Source organism: Haliotis asinina, chromosome 15 (assembly GCF_037392515.1).
Source record: "Haliotis asinina isolate JCU_RB_2024 chromosome 15, JCU_Hal_asi_v2, whole genome shotgun sequence".
NCBI classification, from domain to species: Eukaryota; Metazoa; Mollusca; class Gastropoda; order Lepetellida; family Haliotidae; genus Haliotis; species Haliotis asinina.
In genome coordinates, this window is record NC_090294.1 from 24,399,116 (window position 1) to 24,406,983 (window position 7,868).

Consider the following 7,868-nt stretch of genomic DNA (forward strand, 5'->3'; position numbering starts at 1 on the left):
ACATGATAAAGTGATAACACACCCTGAAACAGACAGTTGATTCATTTCTTGCACTGTAATCAGTAATGTAAAACAGAATCCATCTTGATGATGTGTTGGCAATACCCTCCAAACCAGACCAAACCCTTTTGATAAGAGACAATACTGAGGACGGGATGACACATCTGGAAGGTTTTAGATGTTTTTGACAACCTGCGCCAAGTTAGTCATAACAACACAGGCCAGAGGCCTCTGATAGACGCTTTCATGTATATATTATGATTAAAGCTACACTTTAACAAACATGCAGGCAGTAATACGATGGACGTTGACATTACAACTTGGTATTTAGGTAGATTTTGTGTTATTAAATAGATGTGTATACAACTGATTTTACATTTGTGATGTGTAACTCAGTTTTGAATATCCATGTGCAAATGGACCTAATCCATATATGACATAGAGTATGTAAAGACAGTATACCAAAAGGGCTTGAGTTTAACTTATTAATAATACGACGGACAGACACCCAACAAAGAGTCACAGGTATATTTCTGTGCTTCAGATGTATCCAGAGTAGATAATGTCAGGTTCGGGTCAATTCATTATCAGACACTTAGCGAAATGTATCACCGAAATGGACATACCTACTGAAACATATTTCTGTTTACATTGTACAGACGAAGATCATTTATGCGGATATGTTGTCCAGATTAAAATTTCCGGATATCCTAATCTCTTCAGTTACCTCCCTTACCTATATTCAAAAGAATATTCCATAATTTATGAATATTTACATCGTACGTTTCAGCGAATTCAGGTGGATGAACAGGCGACAATACACTCATCAAATTATTACCAAATATTGTTTACCTAATGGACATATTGATCAGTCACCATGTGATCTTGTTAGTTTACAGGCAAACTGGAACAGCTTTAACATAACTTGTCGTGTTACTTCAACAATATCCTCTTCCCTGTAGAACAAACACCCTGGGTCGCTTGAAAAAACTCAGTGAATTTCAATTAATCAGACCCGACACATTAATTAGGAATGAAAGGTAAGGAAGCTCTGTTCAGTTCGTCATCCCTCATAATCTAAGGTCGGGTTAAAACAAACAGATTTAAAGTATTAATAAAAGCATCCGGACACTGGCACTTCTGCTGAAACTTAGTACTTAGTCAAAGTTATCACTTTAAAATTTAATTATTGAAAGTACGTTTTGACTCTGACTCAGTTCTTTGGTAAAAGTTATATATGTGTGATCAGTGGCGATGCATTTGCCCTGTAAATAAGTTTTGTTTTATTGTTCTGTTACCCACTATAGACTTTTCTTGACTCTTGAGTGAGTGAATGAGTTGAGTTATACGCCGCACTAAGCAGTATTCCAGCTACATGGCGGCGATCTGATAATAATCGAGTCTGGATCAGAGAATCCAGTGATCAAGAGCGTGAGCATCGATCTGCACAACTGGGAACCGATGGCATGTGTCAACCAAGTCAGCGAGACTGACCACCCGATCCCGTTAGTCGCCTCTTACAAGCTTATTCGTTCTTGACTCTTGACTGCACACCCGTCACTATTCGTCTCTTCCCGTAAACTCCAAGAGAACTCTTCGTTCATCGATGAATGATATGGACGAAACTACGACAAAGCAACTAAAATGCAAGTAAAGTTTGGGATTAAAGGTAATCCCAAGATCTAGCGGCTATCCCAATATGTCCTTGTTCATAACATCGTGAAAACAACTCTCAAATATTTCGACATTGCAAAGAACATAACTGTTGCCTTATAGGAAGTTGTCCACATAAGCACGCGCGCGTGTGTGTGTGACCTATGTATCTACATACTTAGACATTTTTAAACTCTCACATATTGATAATCACATCGCTTAAAAACATTTCTTTACATTTCGGTATAAAAGTTAAATATACTTGGAAAACCAAGCAGATCGTGAGCGAAAAGCAGAAACAAAATCCTCTTGGAGATCACGACATTCGACGATTGTAGTTGCAGACCCCCCATTACTGCCTGGCTATGACTACCCGCGCTGTTGTTCTCATCGTCATGTAGAATCCACGAAATGTAGCCATTCGTAACAAATTCCAATTAAATACTTTTAAGCTCAACAAACACCCCTGCACTAACGCCCCCAAATTCCTTGTTTCGCTTTCGGTTTTAATGACCGACGAGTCATTGCTCAGGAACGGAAACAGAGCAGTTATCTTAGTTGCATCAGAGACCATATAATAGACACAAATCAGTTCAAAAAGTTATCTCGACGTGAAATCATAGTCGTAAGTGCATCTATGTAGTGACGCTCGTATGCATAACTATATGTAGTGCTGTATCACAAGTGACTGTTTCATTATTGTAATCTGCAAAGCGCAATATCAGCGAATAACAAATACTATTTCACTCTGTTGCGATATGTACTAATTAACTTTGAAGTGTATTTTGCGATATGTACTAATTAACTGTGAAGTGTATTTTGTGTACCCTGATCAGTTTTCCATTTCCTTTCACACACTTACCCAGCAGTTACTCTCCGTATTGACAGAATGTTCCTCCCACCAGGAAAAGGTCCTTCCGCCGGTTGGATAACACAAGGCGGAGCTGGAGGAGCATATGGCCTGGATGACCTGGCGATACAGGGAGGTAACTCTTCCATTCATATTCACACTTACATACATACAAGCTTCAACGAGACGTGTTCAACTCACTTCAGTGTATTTTTAAATTCAAGTTCCCGCATACTTGTAGCAGACACTCAAACCACATCCTAAAGGAAAAGCAAAGTATGAACATGGGTATATCTTTGCTGACTTCTAAACAAAGTGAACACAAAATATGAATTTCGCATGTCTGTAACAGTATTTGCAGTACTTTAGTTTACCAGCTGGCCACCAGGGCCCACTGTTACCTGCATACTTTAAAATCTACAGGCCCTGAATGAAATCTGCAGACACGATAAAAACAAAACAAACTACACTGTACACAGTTTCAAACTGTTTCTATATGATCAAGCGAAGCTTTGACACACAGATGAGTGTTATTTGTTAGACTGGTGTTGACAATACTACGCCAAGACGCTGAAATACTAGGGAGTGAAACTAAGTTATCGTAACATGATGGATCATGGATCTTTCCCGAACGTAAATAAATAAACTTAAGTAAAAAGGGAAACATTCCACCTGAAAAATAACTGACAGATAATTTACTCAAGGCCATAAAGGCCTCCACATGTTTGAAACTGCCCGCCAGATACAGTAACAACCGGTGTTGGGCCTCCGGGCGGTCATTTCGAACACTGATCTGTAAGCGGGTTTGTGCCCACAGAATGTAAACTAATGTTCCGTCGAAAAACGAGAAAACGTTGGAGCATGGCGTCCAGGGACAGCAACATGAAATGAACAGGCACCATGAGTAGTAGGGTAATAATGCCTTTTCATTTGTCTTTCATCACAAATGTACATCAACTAAAAGTGACAACAAGCCACGACTAAACAGAAACTCACGTGCATGTAATGTTGTTTGGTGAAATCTCTCATACTAGTAGAACAGACTTGTTACAAGTCCATTTCAATTGTACGGCAAAACGTTACACAGATACAATTCTTCGGTCGCACGTCCTTCTCGTTATGCAAGCAGTAGACGTCATATTTGAAAACGACAACGTCTTTTTCCACCACAGGTCTTCGTGTCTTTGCGTAGATTACCTATTTTAAACATACAAACATTTGAGATGGCCCCCGACCCAAAATGCTTCCCAGATAAGTAAGATTGCGATCTGATCAAAAGCAGCAACAGGAACTGCAACAGTTGCAAAAACCACTGCAGGAGGGTTGGACGAACATTGCCACGACCAGAATTAAGTACCATACATGCAGGGACTGCACGCTTTTAAGCCTAGGGCTTATTTACGGATTTTGCCTGTTTTGACGGGGTAACGTTTGCCTTGAATTCAAGCGCAGGCTTAAAAGGAAAAAAAAACTACCAATACGACTGAAATATAGAGAACATGCAAAGTTTAATAAACAAATGCATTTTCAAGAATGAAGAAAATGGCAAGTATCAAAATATGAATGCATAACAGTTTCAAAGACTTAAAAACTTCACGAGGTCCTCAACAGGGCTTCATTTACAGTCTTGGTCAAATGATACCGGTGAATCACAATCCAAGTCCAAATCGGTTCATGTTTCAACATGAGTATAAACATAAAAGTTATTCAGACCAACTCTGGAGTAAAGTTCCATAGCGTTTGTCTCCAAACTAAAACCAACCACTTAACTTTAATCATTCTGTTTGATGTTCCGTGCGAATTTTTACGAGGGTAAAACAACAGTAGTACTGTTGCAGGAACAGCCTCAAGGGCGGCAGGCATGTGCAGCTCAGGATGTCAACATATAGGGGTTGTATCAAACTCATCCGGACTGGAATGTGGGAAATTCCTGATTCATTTTCACTACTCGAAGATTGTACTCTCACGATGACTGCCTGAATGGTGTCATAAACTTAACATTTTTATTCAGTACTGATTTCATTTTCAACTTTCTGTTTACAGTTTTGCCAGATTGATGGTGTTATTTAGGTATCTCTTTGTTTACTTCCCTTTGAACGTCTTGAAGTTTGAACGTGTCACTGTTCCGGCACTTACCTGTTACACGGTTCTATGAAGAAGCTATCTACCCATTGTTTTTTGGGGGGTCAATACCCACATCTCTACTCAAATTACCTTCAAAATCATTTTTAATTTCCGAATAGCTTCTCACGCCTGATCTATTTCTTGAAGTCAATCCACGTGTATTTTTTGCAAAAGTGTTATTTGAAAGTGTAATTTATATCATATCCTTTTTCACGCCCAATAAAGTAAATGAGTGAGTTTAGTTTTACACCGCACTCAGCATATTCCAGCTATATGGCAGCGGTCTGTAAATAATCGAGTCTGGATCAGACAATCCAGTGATCAACAACATGAGCATCGATCTGCGCAAATGGGAACCGATGACATGCGTCAACCATGTCAGCGAGTCTGACCAACCGATCCCGTTAGTCGCCACTTACGACAAGCCTTTTATGGCAAGCATGGGTTGCTGAAGGCCTATTCTACCCCGGGACTTTCACGGGTCTCACGCTCAATAAATAATATCAGAGGTATTTCTAGTTTAGGCTATTGTCTTAAAGAGACACAGTGTGTTTGTCATAAGGATTAATATGATAGCACTGGGTGTCTGAAATGTCTCAGGTATAATGTCCAATGTGCCTTAACATAACCTTATCCCATAACAGCACTAGCTGTTCAGTTCGATTGAATCTTTCAGAATCCAGTTAACGCCCATGGGGGCTTAAAAACGTTCAATTTATAGCTATTAAGCGCATGTGTGTGTGTGTGTGTGGGGGGGGGGGGGGTGCGCGAGCGTCATTCGTAACTTCTTGTCTCTTTCCGTGACCTACAAGAAGTCTCGTACCCCTCTCGTATGCCTTTATTGCCAAGAATCGTGGCAAACCAATCGAATCGCGCGTAGTAAAACACATTTCAAAACATGAAAATGGCGGAACCGTTGAAACTTCGCTAAACTATACCAAGCAAAATTTAAACATAAACTTTAAGCTTTAAACTTTCAACACTGAAACAACGGAATTATCGTATTGCTGTGTTGCAGACGGGATGTTCGATATTCTAAGGACCTTGTTTGGAAATTCGGAGTTATCTTCCCTTGATAACCAGACTATTTCCATCTCTGTAACATATGTCATATTCGGGATAACACTTTCTTAGTAAAGTACATAGTCAAATTCTAGTACTTTCTTAGTTGAGTCCCATGCAGGACTCGAACCCGTACCCTGAGAGTCAGGCACGTTACCGCCAGCACACAAAGTCAGTGGCCTGCCCGCTCAGCCACCTCGAATTCCACTGCAACAATTTTCATCATCCCCATGCCCTTTTGCGCTTAGACAGGACCCTGCCGTAAACATGGCCACGAGAGGGGTACGAGACGCTCATTGGCGCTCGCCGACAAGTTACGAATGTGCGTGTGTGTTTGTGTGCGTTACATCTTGATTTGGGAACTGAAGAATAATGCGTTGTAGAGATCAAATACTGACTTTCCATCTTCATCTTGTGTCCCAGCACATCAAGAACAGATTCATGAGGTCTCTTCATTCCTTGGCAATCTCCGCATTGGATTCTGAAAAATCCTCTATCATTCCAAGTGCACTCAGCTCATTGAGAGTCTGCACAGGTGAGTCTCTCTATCAAAACACTGAACTAAAGTGTCCAACAGATGCCCAGTGGATAATAAGATCTAGACTCATCGCTCGTCTCAACAGCATTCTGTTGCAGGAACTGGATGGCAGCACAGCAGTTCTGTGAGGCCTGGCATTGTCATCCATTAAGCGATGGGTCTTGTGGTTAAAGGATGGTTATCATAACGAGGAAAAACGGCTATCTCAGTTATATCCTGTTGATGCCGTGGCCCCATCAGAGTTACCAGCCCAACCCCAACCCCAACCCAAAGAAATGCATCACATGATTGACCCTCCCCTAATCAGGCCCCCCTAAGTATTTGAAGGAATTACAGCAAATTTGAAGGAATTGCATCTCAAATGTAAACAAACGCAGCCCACTCGCGAAACAATTGCAGCGATATCGGTAATTTAGCGGTAATAACAGAAACACATCGGCCCTATCGGAAGCAATGTCGGTAATACTTGAAACACGCTCGGCCATCTTCGGAGATTTTTCGGTCGCGAGCGGAAACTCACGCAGCAAAACATGGCGTCGATGGGAGAAGCACCCGTCTCGGTGAGTTTTATTTTTAGTTCCTACTAGTGCATTTTTATACTTATCCATCTTTGACCACCCGTGTTGAATGCATTCAGGTATGAAGTGTTGTCGGGGCAATAGCTTATGTTTTTAGGAAAAGATAGTCACTCTAGGAGAGTGTCACAAGTCATGCCCCTGGAGATTGTTTACATCTGAACATCGAAGTCGTGCCGATGATTACGAACGTGCGCTAGATATAACATCATTTTTTTGTAAAATGTGTTTAAATTTGTCAATTGCACTTCATAGCAAGAACCATTATGGCTCATAAACCTCTTCATGGCGCACGTTCATGATGTTCGTAATCATCGGCACGACTTCGACGTTCAGATGTAAACAATCTCCAGGGGCATGACTTGTGACACTCTCCTAGAGTGACTATCTTTTCCTAAAAACATAAGCTATTGCCCCGACAACACTTCATACCTGAACGCATTCAACACGGGTGGTCAAAGATGGATAAGTATAAAAATGTAATAGTAGGAACTAAAAACAAAACTCACCGAGACGGGTGTTTCTTCCAACGACGCCATGTTTTGCTGCGTGAGTTTCCGCTCGCGACCGAAAAATCTCCGAAGATGGCCGAGCGTGTTTCAAGTATTACCGACATTGCTTCCGATAGGGCCGATGTGTTTCTGTTATTACCGCTAAATTACCGATATCGCTGCAATTGTTTCGCGAGTGGGCTGCGTTTGTTTACATTTGAGACGCAATTCCTTCAAATTTGCTGTAATTCCTTCAGTTACTTAGGGGGGCCTGCTAATGTGACCCATATTCTTTGTGTTCAGACACGTGCCCAACCATCCACCATTTGTACAATAAAAAAACGATTCACACCGAAATATTGACCTCATTGCAATTGATTCTATAACGTACATGTCGGAAACGTTTGCAAAAACAAAATTGTATTCAAGGTATTATGGACGGTGTGATAGTTCACTGAGGAGATGCCAAGTGCCAGGTAAGACTCAGATTTGACGAATCTAAATCAGTGTCAGCGATATGAAGGAAAAAGCGTCGACGGCTCCAGTTGGCAAACAATCCAGAAAAAAGAAGACAT